Below are 23,054 nucleotides of genomic sequence, written 5' to 3'. Positions count from 1 at the left end.
CTCAAAGCATTTGCTCTCCACTTAAGCCCTTTGCATCAGGTCCTCTTTTTTTTTCCCCCTCCCTCCTATGTTTTGTTTTATGACATTGTTCTAGAGCTTTGTTGATTTGCTTCCTGTTTGTGTCTTGTTTGATTTTCTGTATCTGAAGCCCAGGATAGGTAAATCTATAGAGACAATTACTGGATTGATGCGTAACGAGGGGCACAGCTGTGGAGATTGGGGGAAATGGGTAGCTGACAACAATGAGTACATGAAGGAAAATGTTCGGAAATGGATTGTGGAGATGATTGTGCAACTCTTCTCAATATAATGGACTGATTGAATGCTGAAATGTGAATTATATACCAACAAAACTATTCTTAAAAATAATTCTTTTAAAGGACCAAAGAAAAGGAAAGTCAGAAGGAGAGAGAGGGCAATTAAATTTATCCTCTTTTTAATGGAGATGGATCTGAGATAAAGAGCAAAGAGGAACTATATATTATACCATTAGCAACAGAAGAATAGGATGTTGTTCAACCAGTAATATTAGTTGGAAATATTCCTTCATTCATTCATTGCCACATTTTGAGGAGAATGTAAGGCGAGATGATGAAACTTTTAGTGGTGCAGAATCTAAAGTCTATCACTAGGGTAGCTGCATAATTTCACGTCAACTAAAAAAAAATGTTGGGGTGGTGTCTAACCTGTCGATCATGTCACAGCCTGATGCTGCTTACTTGTGGGCGTGACCTTCTCACCAGGAGGGTGCTGGGAACCTCCCCCCTCTCTTTCTGCTTTCCCCTTCCTGTTGAAGAGAGACTTGGAGACCTGCACCAGCCCTTCTGACCCACAAAACTTCCCACCCACTGGCCCGAGATCTTCCTGCATTTTGCATCATTGCTTGCAGCTGAGTGAGTCTGAAGAGGGATTTAAGGATTAATATTGGGCTTAACGATTTGATCTCGACTGGGCTGGGATTTTTTTTGTTTGTTTTTGTTTTTTATATATAACTCCTTCTTGATATAAAGCTCTCATATGAATGTCTCTGCTTTCGTTTCTCTAGTCAACCTGGGCTAACACAAGCAACATTCAGTATGTATGTTTTCTTAGTATCCACAAATATAAATACTATTACTTCTAAAGTTAAAGACAACATACATGTAAAACCCATTTCCTATTTTAATTGTTAGCCTCCTTTGGGCAACTCCAGCGTAGCAACATCTGGTACTACTCATGTTGTCTGGGATTTTGAACACTGAGATAGAAACATTATTATGTAAGATGGGATGTGGGGAGGAAAAGAAATAATCTTAGAAGTATATGATAAAATCAGGACTTGCAAAAGAGACAACTTATCTGTATCATACTCAGTTTATTATAATCTAACATATTTTACTATTTTATATATGAAGCGATTGATGAATATGAATACCAAAGATTTTTCAGTATTAGAATGTAGGTAGTGAGTTTAGCATATTTATAGGATAAAGCTCTCTACTAGGTGGTAATTATAATCATCTCTCCTACAAATACATTTACTAAAGAACGAGAATACTGCTTCTTTTTCATTTTCACTTTCAACAAATACTTAAGAACATTTTAATACCAACATCTATTATCTGTTTACTAAATATCAAACTATATTAAAATAAATATCTGAAGATATTCTAGAAAATGGAAAAGGAATATTTACAGAGTTAAAATTTTAGGGTTCATTCTTTTGATGCCCCTTCCGATAAACGTAGCCAAAATAATGAGTATTCGCCACTTCGAAGCAGATGTTAATTTCAAAGTTGTGTCCTTTCCCCTTATACTCAGAGTACGGCATTAATCTTAAACATTACATAAATCGGAGAGATTTAATTAAAAACTTGAAGAAACGTGTTACCGTTAATTGAATTCTTGCTACAGTTACCTTTGCAAACCAATGTTAATAAAACTCCAGTTCAAAGTGGATGGGGTTGGGGAATTGAGATAGCTATTTATTTCCTTACCTGAGACGCCAACATAATCTGCTCAGTAAAATAAAGAACCCAATTAGTGGAGTTCTCATTCGCAGCTATTGATCAAGTTTACACACACTCCTAGGATTTGCCAAACAAAACCAATAAGAGAGTTAAAGGCCATTGGACAAGGTCAAGTGGAGTGAGAAGAGGAAACCACGCCTGGCACATCTGAAAGCCTTTCACCTGTGGAGCAGCTAATGGACTTGCTCCTCCGCAGGGCGGGGCTCCGCTCGCGCCCCCGCCCTGTTCGGCCTCCCTCCGCTTCACCTGGCTAAAAATTGCCAGGGCTTAGAGGCAATCCTCACCGGCTTGCTCCCGGGGGAAAGCTGCTTACTTCAGGGCAGAACTTCCCCGGGGAGGGAGCGAGAGGGGACCCCCGCCTCGTTGCCGCCGCGCCGACGGGACGGAAGACGGGCAGGGGGCGGCCAGAGGGAGCGTCCTCCACGACGGCGCGCGCCACGCGAGTCTGCAAACTTAGTGGCCGCTGCCGTGGAAACTCCGGGCGCACTCTCCGCCGCCCGCCTGGGTGGGGTCCGCCCCGCCTCGAGGAAGGCGCTTCCCCTGCGCCTCGGGACCCAGAAGTCCAGCCACCCGAGGACGCGTTCGTTCCCCACTTGCATCCCGAACCCCGCCCGAATCATCATCGGAGCCGTCGCCCGTGGCGCTGGGCCCCCTCCCTGGGGCTCAGCCGGAGGACACTTGCTCCGAACCCCGTCGGCTCCTCGCCGGGCGCCGCCTGCACAACTCCGCCGGGTCAACGACCACAGACAAACTTCTGCCTCGCCCTGCCCGCTCCCAGCTGGGCGAACCCCCCAACCCACCGGTAACCCCCCACACAGCGAAACTCCTAGGGCGCTGTTGCGGTCTGGGCATGCTCAGTACCGGCAGGTTTTGATGGAAAGTAAAAAAAAAAAAAAAAGCTTTGTATTATGCTGCCTCCTCCTTCGGTGCCCATGGCTTGCAGAACAGGTTGTGGGGCAGCCCTGCGCCTACCCAGAGGCTTGATCTGCCGCCGTTGGCCGTGTCTCCTTGGCATGTGTCCCCCCTCTTAGTGTCCCTCCTCCCCGGGCCCTCCCCAGCCCCCCGCCCCGGGTCCCAGTCCGCGGTGGGGATGGAGAGACACTCAGAACTGGGATGGGCGCTGCTGGCGGAGCGGATCCACCTATTATGAGTGTGCGTTGATTGGCTCCTGCGCCCAGCGTCCCCGCGGCCCAGCCAATCAGGGGCCCAGGGCTGGGAGCTGATGGGCGGCCGCCTCCTCGCGGGAGGGATTCCTGGAGAAGCTGCAGTGTGGGGATGCTTTAGCCCGAGAACTGCCCCCACTGTCTTTCCACCTTCTCCTCCTCCGGCGGCGGCGGCGGCAGTTAGCGGCGGCAACTTGAGGCTGCACCCCGGGCGAGCCCCGCAGGGTGCTGTGCAGCAGAGCCAGGGGCTCAGCGCCCCGAAGGGGTGTGTGTAGGGTGGGGGCGGCCAGCTGGGACCAGCTGGTGGCCCTGGGAAACCTCCCACACACCCACACCCACACACCCCTTTTGTGTTGCAGACTGCCCCTCCGGGAGCAAAGGCGTCAGGAGAAGGCGCGTGCCTCCCCCGGGCCCGTGCGGACGGCAGTGGGGACTGAGACCCGGCACCACCTCCCGGTTCTTCCTCCAGGTAAGGCAGCGCGGGACTGGCGGCGCGGCCACCTCAGCGGCGCCCGAGTGCTTGGTTTTCTTCTCGGTACACTTGGGTTTGGGTGGTTGGCGACTGGGAACTAGGAAGAGAGCCGCGGGTGGCCTATTGTGAGGGTTGTAATGCGACCACATGTGCCTCTCCTGGAACGGCACTTTGTACAACGCCCGTGATTTTGAGCCTGGAGTTGATGCTGGGTATCTCCCATCTTCTCACTCCCTCTTCTTTCCTCCCTTCTCTCTCCGCTGCCCCCAACCCCCAAGCCCCTCCTCTCTGTCTGTCACCCTTCTCCCATTCTAAACTGGGGCAGTGTATCTTTCTCCACCTTGGGCGTGGGGTGGGGTGGGGTGGGTGGGATCGCCTTTTCTGAGATGAAATTGAGGGGGGAGGGTGGTGGTGGTGAAGACAAGGGAAAGATTTCGTCTTGCCTAGTGGAGGGATAAAATAGAATACAATCAACGGGAAAATTAGAGTGCAGAAAGCAATTAACCGGAATAGGGGGGTAGACGAGCTCCCCAGCTCCGGGCTGCCTGAGGAGGGGAAGCATCAAGTTTGATTTGATCTCCTTGGAGTGGCTCCGTCTCTCACTTCTTTTCTTCAAATGGAACAAAAATAAACCCACCATCCAACCCACTTTCAGCTGCTTAATTGCTGTTGCTTGTAAGCGCTGGCCATCTGACTTCCCCTGATTCCATCTGTCCTGTGGGGCTCTTTGGTATTGCACAACACTGTTAATGTCTCAACTTTGAGGGGCTTTTGAGTCAAGAAATAAATTTTTAAAATAAGCATCACTTCGCTGAGACTCTCTGGAGTGGTCTGTAGGTTGATGAGATGGGCAAAATGTAAAGTTTCCAGACGTTTATAACCAATACCGATATTCTCAGGAGGTTTGGATTTCTACTTTGAGGAAGCTAATCTTCTATTTCGCTCTGTGTGCAGGTTGAAATTCACTTTGTCGAATATTTAGCCTTGGGGAAAATTAAGCAACCATTTAACTTTTACGTAAAAGCCACCTTTGTGCATGGATATTCAGTTCATTTTACTGTTCTACTGCCGACTTTATTTTTTCTGCCTAGCGTTCAAAGCCGTGCCTTCGCTTGTTTTCTTTCAGCATGATAGCATGCAATCGATGTAAACATGATGTTTATGCAATTCCAGCTCTCCTGTAGAAGGTACGTGGAGGCTCAGTTGTTCAAGAATCTCTTGCTCAACAAAGTTTAGAAAGTAACGGTAGGAAGAGAGCCTCAAATAAAAAATAAAATCGTATAGGGGAAATGTTGTGCTTGTGTCTTGTTTTAAGAAAGAGGGAAATTAAAAAACACACACCGAAAAAACAGGTGTCCCTGTGGCCTTCATAACAGGTCATGTAAACGGTACTTGGAAAGAGTCTTGAAGGTAGCTTCCATAATCTCTAATTCTTCCTTCAGTGATATAAGCTGTCTTTTCATATTACTCATCAGAGACAGCTAAGTTATTACTGTCTGGTGGGAGGAGAGAGAGCAGTGCCTGGTTAAATATAATGGGAAAGCATCCCAGGTCGGTCCTAAATAAGCCCTGAAAAGCCAACAGATGTTAGTAATCCAGATAAATTCTTTGTTGACCGTCAGGGGAAATGCTCGACCTCATCTTTTTATTCTTCCCTAGATGTCTATAGGGATGCGATAGGAGTGGGAATCCTTGTAACTCTTCCTGACCTTACGGACTTAGGGTACATAGCCCAGAAAGTCTTGTTTCCTCCACATATTTTTAGTGCTTATGTTTATACTTTAACTTGACTAAGAGTTGACTTTGTCATTAGTGCAATGTGTATTATTTCCTAAGCCATTTTCTGTTTGAGTCAGTTCTCTCTCCTACCTCAGCAGGCGCCCAGAGTCAAAATGCTAGGGCTTTGCCATGAAATGACTACAACCTTTTTTTTTTTTAATGTAGCATCACAGTTAAAATGCTCACTCCAGTTTTTAGAGACGCCACCTTTTGGTTACAAGGACAAAAGGACAAGCACTTAATTACCTCATGTGTATATACTACTGAACGAACAAGTTTAGACAGGAAGAGATGTACCAAAATGAAACCAACCACTTTCCATGACAGCAAGAGAAGGTTTTGTTTGCTTCTTTCTTCACTGTCTTAAGAAAAATACAAAAGTTTGGCCTCGATCTGAGGTATCTGTTTTTATGACTTTTTAATAAATGTTAATTATGGCAAACATCGGTACTAGAAATATACATGAGTGTTGAATTTCATATACATATGGGAATTTAAGCCTTTATATATTAGAAGTCAGAGCTAACACCAGTACATAGTGATGGACTGAGGAGAGGCTTTTACAAAGGACCCAAAAGAAGAAAGTAATGGCTTAAGAAATTATTGTCCTGTCACCTCACAGAAAACCTTCTAGCATGACAGTTCTATCTCTCCAATCGCTATCTCTTTAAAGGGGATCTTCATAAATCTCATTAAGGTTTCCAAGCAAATATATAGTTATATTTTGGGTTATTTTTACCAGAACTAAAGATTGCTATTATGCAGAAAAAAACTAAAATACTAATTTCACACACAATAAACACCAATAGGGATTTGTTTGAAAAATAGTCTTTAAACTTCATTTCATGAAAACACTAGTTATTCTATCTGGTCAGATTATTATCATATGAGTCTGATAAGGAAACCAGATGATGGATAGGTTGGTATTTGCATTGTAAGATTTGCATACCACACTTGATCCTAAGTGAAAAGAAGGCTAGAATATAATAACTTGTCTTAATTATTTTTGCAAAATGAACCAGAACAAAATAAATAAAATGCAAAACATGTTAACCATCTGAAACTTACTTTGAATTTTCAGATAGCCTAATAACATCTTGGACATAATATCACTTCATCTCATTTGATGTCAATGTATTCAATAAACTTAGAATGAAGTCACAGAATAGTAATCTTAAGGGCCACAGAATTAACATGGACATTTTTTGAGCCTGAGATGCTACTACTCATGTGATTTTGAGTTTGTGCAACAGCGGGGAGGAAATATTATTAGTTCTGAATTGGAGCTTAATTTTTTTTCCCTAACGGTAGTGATTAGATGATTTTTCAGGTGAGAGCAAAAATAAAAGTTTTATAACATAATGGAACAAATTTACTGTAATTTTACAGAAAATCAAGAATGCTGTTAGGCTTTCTGCCATAGGATAAAGGATTTTTCAAAATACTTTAAAAATTAAATATTGAATCCAGTTTTGATATATTTTTAAATGGTTTATTACTCATAAATAGATCTGTACCAATAGGTTAAGATGCTTGCTGGCTAAACTTGTTATCCAATGAAGTTGGTCAAAGCTATTAAAATAGCAATGAAATATAAAGCAGTTTAAATGAAATTTTAATTAGCATTTATATATTTAGAATACATTATATATCTTCTGAAAATATGTACATTTTAAGAAAATGAGTTTATAGACTAATAAACAGAATCAGATAGGTAGCGGAAACTCAAGGGTACTGGTGTCAAAAATACTATTCAAAGAAAGATAATGCTTTTGGCTGCTTTTAATGGGTCTTACTTGAAAAGCTAGAGCTACTCAGACATTATATTAATGGAGACATAGATCTTTTCTTTAATTAAGTTCTTCTGTGGATTTGGGAAGAATTAATTTTTATATAGATCATGGATAAAAAGATCTTCAATAGACAAAGGTGCATTCTTATATCACTATACAGGTAACAAATACATGTCTTCTTTTCTTTACATGATTTGGGCAGGACAGGATGCTAAGATTTTTGTCTTTCTAAAGCTTTCAGTGGTGTTTCTTTCGATGTTTACTTTAAGTGTAATGTTCTTAATATCTTACATACTTTAATGATATGATTATCATTCCTTTTGCAGGGAAAGGGAGGTGTTGATTGTGTTCTTTTCACTTATTTTCTTAAGGAAAGAAACGTTTTGGGTTTTTTGTTTGTTTTTTAATAATCGCTTTGTAATCTTGATTTATCTTTCTTTACAGAATGTGGCCATTTTTAAAGCAGGAATTGAATTTTTTCAGTGTAGATGAAACGGAACTTTTGCTTCAGCTTCTGAGTCTTTTAGGAGAGATCTTTAAGAGCTTTGGTGTTGACTAAAAGATAAACCGATAGCAGAGCATATGAATGTCATTACACTATATACTTGTATATTATCAAAACATAGTGAAAGGGGTGGTAGATGGATGGACATAGTGGCTGCAAGAGTAAACTCAAATGTAACAATTTTTTGGACCACAAACGACCAGGCAGGGTTTTGTTCTGTTGTGCAAGGTGAGGCTATGAGTCAAGCCATACGTTACGGTACCAAACAAGAACAACAGCGTTTATCAGTGGGGAAACGAACTTATTTTATGTTATATTTTTTAAAATGTTAATGTTCACTACTGGAAGTATGGGAGCAGACTGTTCTTGCCTGTATATCTGAATAAAACTAAATTTATTGTCCTATTAAAGAAAGAAAATATCTTACTTTAAATGTCCAGTGAGAAATACTGTCACGTTGTAGGTAGGAATAGTAAGCTTTGGGAATGTTCTTTCTGTGGTTTTATGATCACTTTAGAGGTCTGATTGCAGCCTCCTTTCAGAAGAACATATGTATTTCATTAATTTAAAAACAATATTTAAGAGTTTATTAACAAATCAGAACCTAACATAAAATGAAAAGAGTACATTTATGGTTATGTTGAGTATGAATGCTATGTGTCTGAAAATGCAAAAGTGATATTTTAAAACATTCAGTTCTGCAATAGCTATAATGTTTTTCTTTAGACAACTCAACAACGCTGTTAGAGAAGTAGTTCTGCCTATCTTTCAGATTGTGTTGTATCTGTTGGTTTCCATAGTTTAGCAGTATGCGAATGTGGCACAGGTCAAAGTTCATCTCCTGGGTTACTGTTGAAGTAGAAAAGAGTGCTCATGATGCTGTGGACTAGACCTTTGGCTGCTACCCACACGTCTCTCCCAGTGAAAACCCACCGGATGCTACAGCAAGATGAGATTATCTGATCCTGTAAAGATTGACAGCCTCAGAAACTCTGAGAAGCAGTTCCATTATGCCCCATAGCAGCGGTTCTCAACCCGTGGGTCGCGACCCCTTTGGGGGGCAAACGACCCTTTCACAGGAGTTGCCCGATTAATAACAGTAGTAAAATGACAGTTATGAAGTAGCAACGGAAATAGTTTTATGGTTGGGGGGTCACCACAATGTGAGGGACTGTAGGAAAGGGTTCAGGGATTAGGAAGGTGGAGGACCACTGCGCTATGCTAAGAGTCAGAACAGACATCAGCCCGTGGGTGGGTGTGTGGGTGTGTGGGTGGAGTCTTTGTTACAGAGCTCAACCGCTGACCAGAAAGATCGGGGTTTGAACCCACTGCTACTAAAGGAGCTCCGTGGGCTACGCTTTGAACTCCTAATTACCAATCCCTTGGCTTTCAAACTTCCCAGCCACCGTGTAGGTGACAAGATGAGCCCCTGCGCTGCACCTGTAAGGATTTGACAGCTTGGAAACCGCTCTGGGCCAGAGATGCACGCTGTGCTAGGGGGCACTATGATCCCGTGGCAGCCACTCCATGGCAGTGAGGTTGGGCAGTGAGGTTTTGCTTTGTTTTGTTCTCTGGCTGTAAGAGACATAGAAAGAAAATATTACTGGTCATTTCTGTAACTTTATGACATATAGTATTTTGAAATAGTAATTAAATGCATAGTTAGTCGTTTTGTTTAAGGAAGATCTCTGGAAATTGGAAGTAATAATGAATGTCTTTTACAATTTTTTTTTGTATGAAATGAGAACTGGGAAATTTCAATGTAAAATGGGAATCCCCTCTTTAAGCTTTTATAAGAATCTGGTGAAGCTATTTACTTAAGATGTCATTTCCGGGGGGCGGGGGGGGGGGGGCAGTAAAAAAAAAGATGTCATTTCCTAAATTCCTCAGAGCCTTTTGTATATTTTATAAATGATAACAGATTTCTACCAGGCTATTACAATCACACTACTTGCCACAAGAAGTTTAGTTAAGTAATCAAGAATTATAATGTGATTGATACAGCCAATAAATAAAATCCATGTATGATCCTGAAACATGGTCTTACTTTGCCCTAGTGAACCTGTTTCAACACTGGTGTGTTGCTTTAGAAATTCAAATGATATATAATTCTGAAATGCTCTTTTTTGATAAAGGGTATTAGATAACAAGTAAAAATATTTGTCTTTTTCCTGTAGTAGATGAAGACTTCTCTTATAAATTATTTCATTAACCAATTAAAGGGAAAGTGCTCGCATGCATTTTAACCCAAATGACATTGGATACTGTAAAAAGTGAAGCATTTGGGCAGTTTGCCCACACCCTCCTGAATGGGAGCCATTTTCCCCAGTCACATAGGAATAGAGGAAAAAGCAGACAAACTCACTTCCAACACCTGGCGACAGTTCCCCTGATCTGACCTCCAGGTTTCTTGGCCTCCTGTTTATCTGAGGTGGGTTTGCTCTGTGGACCAGGCTCTTGGTGAAGTAGTGCCCCATGCCTATATGGTGCCCTGTTACTCTGGGGAGGAAGCAAGTAATTGGTTTACTAATTGCTACTTTGAGATTTCTGGGATTATTTCTATCAACCTCAAGACAGACACACAAGGAAACATTACCTACTCAAAACCTGCAATACCAAACTTAATGTTAGCAATTTAAAAAATGTGATGTGATGCTGACTCTTAGATTGATTTATAAAATAGCTTTCCTGTCATGGCATCTTCTCCCTTTTATGAGGACTCAGGTGTGAATCCGCGTAGTGCTTTTACTTATTAGCTCCACAGAATAAAACTGAAATAATTGCTTAAAGACTTTGAAATCCTTTCATCAGCTTTACAACTTGAAAAACCCAATCTGGCCCTTTGCTATGGATACCTATAAGTATGTCCACCTCGTCATCGTCATCGCAGACGGGTGAGAACTGCTTTGTCAGTGCACGGTGCTTTTCGGCATTCCACTGTTGTGAAACATCCCATTCGAGTGCTTTTAGGATGGATTATTAAAAATCTATTTTTATTCCTAGCTTCGTGTGAGAGTCACTGCACGTGGAAACAGCAGAATGCCGTGCCAGCAGCTGGACAGAGTCACCCAAATGCTCATTGAGGGTGCTCTGTTCTCTTTCTGGGGGCGCTGTGAGGTGGGGGTCGGGGGAGACAGTGGAGTGTCTTTTTTTCCTCTGGAGGCTCCGTTCCTGAGTATTCTATCCAATGCAAACAGTGGGTAGGTCTGGGTTCATTACTGAAAACAAAATGGAAACCACTATCTGCTTTCTCCTGAGGGTAAAAATCATCTAGAAATAGCTTTGAGGCAAATTATTTAAAGGCCACGTAAGCAAGGACAAGTGGTATATCACGGACCAGTTACCCACAGCTGAGATCCCCTTGTAGTCAGGTTTCGAGTTAGCAAGGTTATTAGGAAGAAAAGTTGACAGTTTCTCGTGAGTAAAACAAGGTAGCAGCAAAGCAGTGAAATCTGTCTCTGACTTGCAGTGTCTGCCAGACCCTGGTTTACATGGCTGGCTTTCTGCCTAATCCCCAGCATGCTCATGAGATTGGAGGGCTGAATAAAGAGAACCACTGGGCATTACAGCATATTTTTGGAGCACCAGGGCCTTGTTTATAAATGGAAGAACAATCAACAGCCTTCTAAACCAATGTCTAGAATTCAGGGCTGCATGTTTTATGTTTAAATATCGTACATAAACCAGACTCTTCTCTTCCTAAAAGTGCTTGAGTTTGTCACCATGTATGCAGAAAATTCATGTATATTAAAACCTTAATTAACTGTGTGACATAATCAGTAATGCATCTATTTTTTCAGAGTTTTTATTAAATTATCTTAAATTTTAAAAGTCAAGCAATCACCTTGAGCTACATCTGAGTTTAATAATTCAAGAAAGTGACATTTCAACAAAAAGTCAACTCAACCTTTAATGGACCAAAACTGCTCTGCTTTTCAACTGTTAAAAAAGGATTTGATATGCAAGCTTCCTACGTTTCTTTCCAGGAGAATTGTAGATACTTTCTGAACCACTGTAAGACACCACAAAATGAATATTGATGATGGGACATTGTCGACTCCTTCAGGAGAAAGTGGAGTAGACAAGGTCTGTCATATCTTTGAGAGTTGTTTCATCATTTATAGATTGAACACACAGCAACAGATTTATTTCTCTTGACTTCTGGACTTTGAGGCCTGTACTTAGGCCGTGAAGCATATTACTACTCACTGCTTGAGTAGAGAGATTTGCTCGGTTCTCTTGCTATCTTCCTAAACGATCACTACCTGGAAGCTTGGGATCTCTGGCCCTGTCCAGCTACCTGCTAGCTGAATTTATTTTTTGTCAATGACCAAGAAAATTTAATTCCTAGTTTGTGAACATTTTAGCTTCGCTTCACAAAGCATGTGTATAGATAAACAAAGGAGCGACTTCTTTAATTATATATATAGCCAGTGCATTTGAATAGAATAGTCCATGATTTGAATTTTTTAAGATCTTACAAATAAAATCTAGTTTTCTAGTAATTTCTAGACCATCTGATTACAGGGTTAGCGTAATCATATTTAAAATCCAAAGACATGGCCTGCACTATTTAGTGCCATTTTTATTGTACTCTCGGGGTTTTAATAATCAAGTTAATATTTTCATGACAGTGTATAATGTATATTTTTAAATATATTATTGACTTATTTGATCTTGATAATGAAGTAATTTCTATTTTACAGTTACTAAAGTAGACTTATAAGGGAAGTTACTTGCCTATGATTATTCATTTACCAAGTCTTTTATTTTAAGGTTTATATTTTAAAAGGGAAAAAAGTAATGTAAAGTATGTTTAGTAGTCTTCTCAGTAGATAAGAACTAGTCTGTCATTACTTACCTAAAACAAAAGTAGCCATCTAACATCATGTCTGAATATTGGTTACATGGTCTTTATTCTCTCTTTGAAAAGATAAGTAAAAGTTATTATCATTATTTCTGTGGTTCTCATTCTGTAACTCAATTTGTTTCAAATTATCCAGAGTTTTCTAAAATATAAGAAAAATTACTCAGTGTGAGTCACTAGGAGAAATTAGACTTTAGCCATTGCTGTATCACTACGATAATAATTAAGTAACTTTATTGGGTTATTTACTTGTAGACCACTTATTTTTTTTCTTTTTAACATTTTATTAGGAACTCATACAACTCTTATCACAATCCATACATATATGCCCTCCACTTAAGCCCTTTGCATCAGGTCCTCTTTTTTTTCCCTCCATCCCCGTTCCCCCCTCCCTCATGAGCCCTTGATAATTTATAAATTATTATTTTGTCATATCTTGCCCAGTCTGACGTCTCCCTTCACCCCCTTTTCTGTTGTCCGTCCCCCAGGGAGGAGGTCACATGTAGATCCTTGTAATTGGTTCCCTCTTTTCCAACCCACTCACCCTCTACCCTCCCAGTATCCCTCACACCCCTGGTCCTGAAGGTATCATCCGCCATGGATTCCCTGTGCCTCCAGCTCCTATCTGCACCAGTGTACGTTCTCTGCTCTATCCAGACTTGCAAGATAGAATTCGGATCATGATAGTTGGCGGGAAGGAAGCATTTAGGAACTAGAGGAAAGCTGTATTCTTCATTGGTGCTACATCGCACCCTGACTGACTCATCTCCTCCCCTAGACCCCTCTTCAAGGGGATCTCCAGTGGCCGACAAATGGGCCTTGGGTCTCCACTCTGCAGTTCCCCCTTCATTCACTATGCTAAGGTTTTTTTTTTTTTTCTTTCTGATGATTCCTTATATCTGATCCCTTTGACACCTCGTGATCACACAGGCTGGTGTGTTTCTTCCATGTCGGCTTTGTTGCTTCTGAGCTACATAGCCGCTTGTTTACCTTCAAGCCATGACAGTGGGACAGGAGGAAAGTCAAGACCACTTATTTCTAAACCAGCTCCTAGGGCAGCACAGGGCTGTGATGAATAATAAGGGGTGTAGCTTTATCACTAGTTCTTTACCCCCCTCTCTGGTCCCCAGTAGTACTCAGACAATACCGTCACACTCTCAGCTGAACCAAGTATGAATGGGAATTGTTGGGTCTACTGATACATTTTTCTCTTCTACTCCAAAGTAAGAATGGATAAAAAAGACTATTTAAGAGAATAATACATCCAAACTTTAAGAAATTATATTCAAATCTCAATTATTCAACCCTAATGCCAATATTTTTAAGTGTTAAGAATCAAACACATTTAGGTGTGGTAGCCTACAATTATAAATATTTCTATGTGGATTGATATAAGGAAAGAGGAATTTTAATGGGAGAGGCCTATAGAAATAATGTAAGATTATCTGGAGCACAGGACAGAAATATATGGGTATTTTCAGGTGAACATATTTTCAGGTGAATCATAATGACTTTTGAAGTTCTTACAACATGCCATGCACTTTTCGTGTGCTTTTCATATGTTATCCTATGTAACATTCCTAATTACTCTATGGAATTAGCATCATGCTTCCATATTTTGAAATGAGAACCCTTTTTCAAAATTAAGTAACTCCCCCAGGGTCACACAACTATTACGTCAGTACCCAACCATAGGCAATAAAATCACTAAGCTCTTAAACTGGAGGAGAAGGATATATGTTGGCCAATAAGCAGAGGTGACCAGAAGAGACTGAAGAATCAGAGATGAACTTTACCACTTCATGTTGTGTGGCAATAAGATTATAATGGCAATGTTATAAAAACATGGAACTTGGAAACTTATAGATACTTACTCTGTCTTAATGAGTTTCAGGGAGATGTACCAATGAAGTTTTCATTCCTGTAGAGAAAGAGATGAAATTATGTTTGAAAATTGGCTAGAACCCCAATGCTATATGGCAGAACTGACTACCCTGCCCTTTCTGCTTTTTAGTAATCAGAAATATTTTCACTGGTTAAAATACCACCCAATTGCCTAGACACAACAGGGACTTGTGGAGCTTAGGTTCCCCAGAAGTTCAGAGAAAATACTGCTTTATTCACAGCAGGAAACAGGAAGCCGACTATATGATCAGGGCTAAGTCCTTCCAAATTCTCACTCCCATCTGAGGTTTACTTTGTCTTATTTGGTGCTAGGCTCGCTCTTTACAGTGATGAGCATGCTCCCTGTCAACTGTCTAAGCTATAATACTAGCAACCCCTCAGGAAAGGGTGTCTGTTTTACAAAGAGGTGCAGGACAACCTTGATGGGAGTAACTTGAGCCCATAACTACTTATTAGGAGTGGGATATTTCCCTAAGTCTGGGCCTCCTGGGTCTGCTTTCTTTTCCTCCCTTGCTTCTTCCTGCCTTCTTTCCTTTGTATTTCTTTTTTTTAATAGTTTTATTGGCAAATACGCTTCATGCGATTTAGTTGTTCATTCATATTAAAATGAGTTGTGCCATTAACACCACAATCAGTTTTAGAACATGCTCTTCTTGCACTCGTTCTTAGCTCCCCATTTCCCCCCAACTTCATCTGTCATGTCCCCAGGTAATTACTTACCCAGCTACTTTCTTCATAGGTTTACCTATCTTGGATTTCATATACAGAAAATCACATAAAGCACAACTGGAAGCAAACAAACCAACAAAAAAGTCAACAACAATGACTAGACAATAGACAAAACATGGAGAAACCTCAATAAAAGAGAAAGCAGAAAATATTAAAAGCTGGAACAACTTTAAAATAGGTCAGGAAGGAAATCACATGATAAGGTATATTTTAATCTAAGTGTATGTGCTCTAATCAACTATACGATGCTTTCTGTCTGTCTGGACTATGTTCAGAGGGGTTCACTGGAGGCTTAATCAATAAGGGACCCTGTAAATGGATTTTCGTGTTCCATTGGCATCCACAGCCCCCTGCAAAGGGAATGTTCACAATTTAAGCTCTGCTCCCATTCTCTCCTTTCGATTTGGATTTTATTATTTACAATCCTTGGGTCACACATGCTGCTGTGCTTCTTCCATCTAGACTTAGTTGACGCCTCACTTAGATGGCTGCTTGTTTGAAGACAAGCCTTTAAGACCCTAGACTATTATTTCTGATAGCCGGGCACCATCTGGTTTCTTCACCGCATTTGGCTTTAGCACCCATATGCAGTGATCTCTTCTTGACATAAGAACTAACTGTTCTTAGATTGGGGCTTGAATTAAGTAAAAGCCCCGAATATGCTCATATGTCTATGGTTTAATACATGTCTGTGATTACCTTTAGAGACATTATCATTTGATGATAGAGAACATTATAAATCATCCCTTTGAGGCATACGGTAATTCTATTGATAATCCCATTAATTTAGCCAATGGTATAGAATTTAAAACATTGCTGGGAACAGGAAATTATACAAGTATATACTGGCTTCAGACCGCAATACATGAACTGTTGACTTGTACAGATTAAATTCTTAAGTGACTGCACATTGTTGACATGAATAATGGGGTTTGGTGATAGGGAAAATTTTCAGTGACACTCATTTACAAAGGCAGAATGATATCTTCCTGACTAGTACATGTCATAAGAAAGCAAGGAGAGCATTAATATAGTACATATGTGGTTGTCCTGGGCCACCATTCATCGAGCCCCCTCAAAGCCAGCGATCCAAACTGAAGTCCAATGAGCGCCAAGTCCAGAACCATGGGACGGCAATTGTCCCTGCCTTTTCACATCCTGTGCCGTTCTTAGTTGAGGGATGAGAACCGGCATCATTAACTACAGTGAAAGAGCGTGCTGCTACTAGAGGAAGGCCAGTAATGACTTCATGGCAGGCAAAAGCCCCAGGCAATACAGAAACCTTCTGGTTTCAGAGCTGGGGAAATCTTCTAGAGGACCCCTACTGTTCCACACCAGAACCCCTGGCTTATAGGCCCTGGGAAGATCCCCGTGGTCCCAGGAAAGAGTCCATCGTAGTTGTGGAGGTGAGAATGGGGTCATGAAGCAGGGACCATTTACCAACAGGTGTGGTCATAGGAAATAGTCTAATAGCTGACATGACTACCCCAGTGTGAAAAGACTGAAGAGCAGAGGCTGATGAGTGAATGGAGTTTAAGCAGACTCTGTTTAGACCCATGTCTCATTTTCCTTTGCTTTCTAAGGAAAAGGGTGATAGCTATAGAATGTGACAATTCTTAGAGGGATTCTGTTCACTAAGCTAACTACGATCATCCAACAGAAGATATGTGCAAAGACACCTGTGTGGAAGCCAGAATTTGGGAATAAATTGGGCTATTTATTTCAAGGCATTTACAAAGTTTTATTTTACTACAAACTCAACATTATCAGTTTTTATGAGAGTATTCCATATTTTTCTACTTTACTAGACTCGACTGAAAAGGAATTACTTGGGAATAATTTATTTTTCAGTAAGTACTTGGACATTTCTAGTATATGTCAGACCCTGCTTCAGTTGCTCGGAATAAAAAAAGCTAACACTGCAAACAGATTTTCTGCATTCAAGGCATTTACATGGTAGGGAAGGAGAGAAAGTAATCGCAACATAACATAACGAAGATAATTTTAAATCGTAAAATAAACTAATGAGTACTCCAACAAATTGAGGATGTGGTCTGTTAATAACACTCTGGCCTCTACACACTTCAGTATTTTAGATATTTTATGTAAGTCGACTCATAAAATGCTTGCCCGTTTGCGAATGGTACATTTCACTTAGCATGACACTTTTTCAGGCCATGGCAGTTTTGAGACAGGTTTGAAACAAAGCAGGTCTGCGTTCATTTCCCAGCTGTGTTACTCTCTGAATGGGCGACTTTCCCTGGATGGAGCTCGGTCTCTACCAGGAGGGAGCGCCCAGTCCAGGGCTGCCGGCAGGCGCAGGGAAAGCCTGTACTGTGCGGTAACTGCCGGTAGCTTTCCGCTTAGCCGTCCGGGCTGTGTGGGGATGGTTCGTGTCCATGATGTCTAACCACATAAAAGCTGAACGTGTACATGACCACATGACAGGGACTACGTCTTAAATTGGCTTGGAACCACCCCAAGTCCTTGTGTCTTGGTCGAAGTTTAGTGCACAACATATGCCCCGCCCGCATTATTAGATATTTGTGTTATCACCAATTTTTATCAATTACATTTTTAGCAGTTGTATCATTTGCGTAGGGCTATTACAACAATCAGCTTTTCATCCCTATCCTTGAATTATGCGATGGATTTTATTACCACTCATCCTCCTGCCCCTCCCTCCTGCCCCTGGAGTCCACCGATGTGCTTTGTTCTGCGCACGCTGACACGCGGAGGCCTTTATTCCATTTGAAATTAGTTTTCCTATGTGGTGTGAGACATAGATGTTGTTTCCTTTTTCCGCATGTGGAAATCTAATTACTCCACCATCATTTAGTGATAGCAAACACCCTTGTAAAAATCACTTGACTATAGATGGCTGGGCTTATTTCTGGACTATTGGATTTCCATCAGTACAAGTGTATATTATCATTTGAAAGCAGTACGGGGCTGTTTTGGGTACAATCGCTGTGTGAAAAACCACACTCACTGCTGTTGAGTGGATTCTGACTCAGAGGAACCCTCTAGAGTTCCATTAAGTTCCATTTGAAGTGTGAGCCCTCCTTGATTCTTCTTTGAGCGTTGCTTTAGCTTTTGTTGTCCTCTTGCCATCCAATTGAAAGTTAAGAATTGGTTTTACTAATTTTATAGAGAAGGTTGTTGTAATTTCTATAGGAATTGAATCTATAGATTTCTTTGGGTAGAACTGACATCTTAACAATAGTGTCTTCTAATCCAGTTCATATCTGTGAGCATCTTTCCATTTACCTAAGTCTTCTTTGATCTCTTCCTATAGTGTTTTATAGTTCATACTTTATGAACCCTTCACATCTCTGATTAGACTAGAGTTAGATCCAAACACTGCAGAAAAATTTCATTATCATTTAATTCAATTATTCCATGAACTTTTGTAAAGTCCCTTCATATTCCTAGTATTTGGTTCTCTTGGATGCTATTGTAAATGGAATTGTTTCCTGAATTTCCATTTCAGATCTCTCACTGCTGCTGTATAGAAACCAAATTGATTTTTGTTTGTTGACCATGCACCCTGCAACTTTGCTGAATCCCTCTATTAACTTTAGAGATTTTCTTCCCTCTCTCTGGGAATTCCCATCTCTAGGGTCATATCCTATCCGGCATTCTTATCTCGAAAGAGTAACATTTTTGTTTATGGCATATACTCCTGAGCTGCTCTCTGCATTGTCGTCAAGTCAGGATCTTCTTTCTTCTGGTGCTGTCGTTTCCTAGGGATGGAGCATGTGACCCAACTCTAATTTTATTATTTTGAGTTTAAACCAACACCTTGGATTTCTATCACAGTAATGATTTTTTTCAGGGTAATTTCCTTTTGAGATAGATTTGATTATATTTTACAAAACGTTAATTTAGAATTTGAAGCAAAAGTAAATAAACACTGAAAATATCATGACACAAATAATTTTGTGTCGATTGTAATTTAGACAACACGGTTCCAAAGCACGAGCAGGAAATTGCTTTCCCTCTATCTACTTTCATATCCTGGTTTCCAGAAGTCAGTAACCCACTTCTACCTTGGTCACCCCATGGTGGTAGTAAGCTAGTTGCTTATGGTGGCATATTAACATTTGTACAATAAGCTGGAGCAGTAATGAAGTAATAATTAAACCGTCAATCCTCAATGGCACGCTCTTTCTCCTGGATGTTACATACTGAAGACAGCATGCTTTGAAAATGGAGTTTCCCTCACTGAAATATTCTGTTCAATACTGACACCATCTTTGTTTTGCTTTCCTTGTTTGTTAAATTATGGACTAAGGTCTTATGTAGGGTATATGTATATACACATATATTTATATGTGTGTGTACGTATCTCAGAGGGAGTGTGATAAACAATGTGGTATTGAGGGGATTGAAATGAATATGCTACAACTAAATTTCTTTAATTTTTTCATGTAAAACTGTTATTATGCTCTGTAAACTTCCACCTACATCACAGTAAAAAATAAAACAAAAACAAATACATGAACTTCCAGACATCCGAAACCGTGTGTGCTTGTTGGTAGAAGCATCCACTCTACCAGCCACATTGCCTAACACGTAATAGATATTGAATGAGTATGTGTTGAATGAATGAATGAATGTGGAGATGCATAGTTGTCATCTCTAATTTCAATAAATGCTTTCTTCTCTTATTTTAAGGAAATGTTGATTTATTATTCTCTGTAGAAAAGAAAAAGTAGAGTTTAGGTCTTGAGGGAGAATCGAAAGTTAAGTTTTCTATGGTAACTGGGCCAGGTCTAAACAAATTTAATCACTACATGTATGTGAGTGCTATCATTGGCAGATATTAACATTGTAAATGCAGAAATTTGTACAGTTATTTAAAAATGTTTATTATTCATGTATGAGAATGTGTACAGTTGTTCACATTACAGGAATGAATATTATCATTATAGGAATGAATATTATCATTTCCAAAATTCCTATAGATCTGTAAAAATTGGCAAATTATTGTGGTCGATAGGGATTTTGAGCAGTAATTAAAACTTTTATATCTTGGGAAGCTAAGTGGAATCTAAGTTAGAAATTTTTGAATACTTAACCATTTTAAAATGAGAAATGTATTTATAAATTCATATCTTATAGAAAAGGATATTGATGAGACTAAGTTGAATTGAAGGAAATCTTAAGTTTGATACAGAAAAAAACTTTAAATATATATTGTTAAAATTTTAACCGAGGGATTTTTATCCAATTAGTTTTGTGGTTTTTCAAAATCGTGGCATCACAGATATTTTAAAATTTCTTTTCCTGTTTTTTTGTTTTTTTTTTTGTAATGGGAACAGTCTGTGATCTTCCATCCTCTGGGTGTGAAAACACATTTTCAGAAAACTTCTGAAATAAGTACAGTGAAAAATAAATATTCTAGATAAAGATAAAATGGTAACACTGTGATAGAAATAGACTGATGTGATAATTTAAAAATATTTGATTATTATTTTTAAGAATAAATATGCTGAATATCTGTGAGATTATACACATACATGTGTGTATGTCTTTTTGTTGTTTAAACAACAATGGATTAAATTACAAAACCTAAGATTTCTTATTTATTGTCAGAATGTGAAAAAAAAATCAGAATAAGCGTAAGGGCTGTATGAGTGCCAGGTAACTCTTATATTCCGAGTGCTGCTCTAGTCGTAGTTAAAACTCAAAAATGCTCTATTAGTAAGTAGACTCTGGCTCATACCTCTCATATAGGAGAAGGTGGAACTCACCCCTGCGGGCTTCCGAGACAGTGACTGTTTACAGGAGGAAAAAGCCACATGGTTCTCCCACTAAGTGGCTGGTGGATTTGAACTACTGACTTGTGGTTAGCAGCCCAAAACACAACCCGCAACACCACTGAACACATTAAAAAAAGGAACAACAAAAAATCCAACTTTAGTGAATATTGCTAAATGAATCATCAGTGTTGATTTTTTACTATTGTTTCTCACTCATTTGCGTTTTCTTCAAAACTAACAAGGTAATAGGTGCCTTTGAAAAAGTCTTCATGAGTTCAAATTTATCTCATGTTTATCCAAGGTGAAATCTGACTCCCAGTCTTGTATCAGTCTGTAATTTTCTAGAACAAATCACCAGATAGCTTACTATTTAGTTCCAAACGAATATATATAAATTTAGATACCCATTTTGTGATAGGTAATTAAGAATAAAATTGTGCTAGATGATAAAACACTCCAGTCCCACTTTCACAGGACCACTATTTTGGTTTATCTGGGTTCATGCTACCTAGCTTTAAAACAGACAGTCATTCAGTCTCTTCACTGATTTTCTTCCACTTTCTCTTTTCTTCCTTCTCTGATTTCATCTAGTTTGAATCTATTTCGTTTCCACCATACTCAAAGCACCAAATGGTTCCTTTTCTCTTCCTTTGAGTTGATTCAGACTCATAACCACCCAATAGCAGAGAGCAGTAGCCCCACCAGGTTTCCAAGTCTGTAAATCTCTATGGAAGCAGACTGCCACCTTGGGCCACAACTGGTGGATGCAGACAAAACACTGACCTTTCCGTTGACAGCCAGGCACTTTCCCTGTTGCAAACCAAGGTGCCTTCTATTCAAGGTGCAGTGGACTTCTAGTCCTGAGAAACAGGTTTGTTTTTTCTTGTGTAAAATTTCAATATACAAGTAATCTCTCTATATATAAGTGATACTTTTAAGAAAAGGTATGGTTTGGGGCTAGCAAGGAACCATCTTTTCAAGGAAACATTTTAATTGGACTTTTAATTACAAAAGTAATCTAGGAAAGTATTAAATGTGTTCAAGAAAACGCCCAAAATGGGGATGAAGGTCATGTTTGAACAAGCATATAGCTGAAGAAGATAAGGGTCCGAGCTGCCCCAGAGGTGGGGCCACGCCTGTGGACTGAGGGGGCCTAGGGACCCACTGAAAGCATAGGTGGAAAGGTGGTGCAGACCAGGCTGTAGGACACAGAAAATCGGGGGGTTTTATTTTGGAAAAAAATGAGAATCCATTGGAGGGTTTTGAGCAGAGGTAACACATTCTACCTTTGATTTTCTTTTAAGGATCATTTTGAATAAAATATTCTTTAGGTAATAAGCGAGGTTGCCTTTCTAGAAATTAAAAAAAATCAAGACTTCCTATTTTAGAGAGAATGCAAATTAGTTTAAGAATAAAGAAAGGCCCATGAAACTACTTTCAGAGTTTAAGAAAAGCCTAAGACTATTATATATTGTGTAAGTGAATTGGTAGTTAAAAGGTATGATGGATATAATAAATCTGTTGGGGGAAAAACCAACCAAACAAAAGGCTTTGATGGATAAAGAGATGTTAGGTATTTGAGTTATGCCATTGAATGCCTTCCTGATTTAATGGTGTATTTAATCACGTGATTTGGGAATCTGACTAATCATTAGGCTGGAAGTCCATTTGATGGATGAAGTGTGAAGAAAGTATTTTTCCTTGTAATTTATCAGACAGTGGCCTCCAATGCCATTGTATTTTGGTATTGTTATATAGTTACTTATATACATTGTCCTACTTGCCAGTAGGAAGTATGTCTTCATTAACTTTATGTCCCCAAATAATATCTCACATGTATTTGATATCCAATAAAAACTTATTAATGGAAGGAAGGTCATGTGATTTTTTCCTACAATTTTGAAAAATAATTTCTATACTTTTGCTTTAGGAGAAATAGGCTATTGTTTCTTATTTGAGAGAGTTTATTATGTTTCTCAAAAGTGATGTTCTTTACATTGAAAATAAGGAGCAATTATACAATTATGCTTGATCTAATTGAATTATGGATTGTTATAATATTTG

At 39.7% G+C, this 23,054-nt stretch overlaps 1 protein-coding gene across 2 annotated transcripts in view; it reads left to right on the top strand.

Moving 5' to 3' along the window:
• Positions 1 to 3,308: 3,308 nt before the first annotated feature.
• The window catches only part of SYT1 (synaptotagmin 1), a 627,530-nt gene continuing 607,784 nt past the window's right edge, over positions 3,309 to 23,054 (top strand). For both annotated transcript variants that reach the window (XM_075551237.1, XM_075551236.1), the window contains exon 1: positions 3,309 to 3,641. The gene's annotated coding sequence lies outside the window, so the exon portion shown is untranslated. The remainder of the gene's footprint in view (positions 3,642 to 23,054) is intronic.

Source organism: Tenrec ecaudatus, chromosome 6 (genome assembly GCF_050624435.1).
Source record: "Tenrec ecaudatus isolate mTenEca1 chromosome 6, mTenEca1.hap1, whole genome shotgun sequence".
NCBI classification, from domain to species: Eukaryota; Metazoa; Chordata; class Mammalia; order Afrosoricida; family Tenrecidae; genus Tenrec; species Tenrec ecaudatus.
Note: the sequence above shows the minus strand (reverse complement) of the source record. Positions and strands in the feature narration are given on the sequence as shown.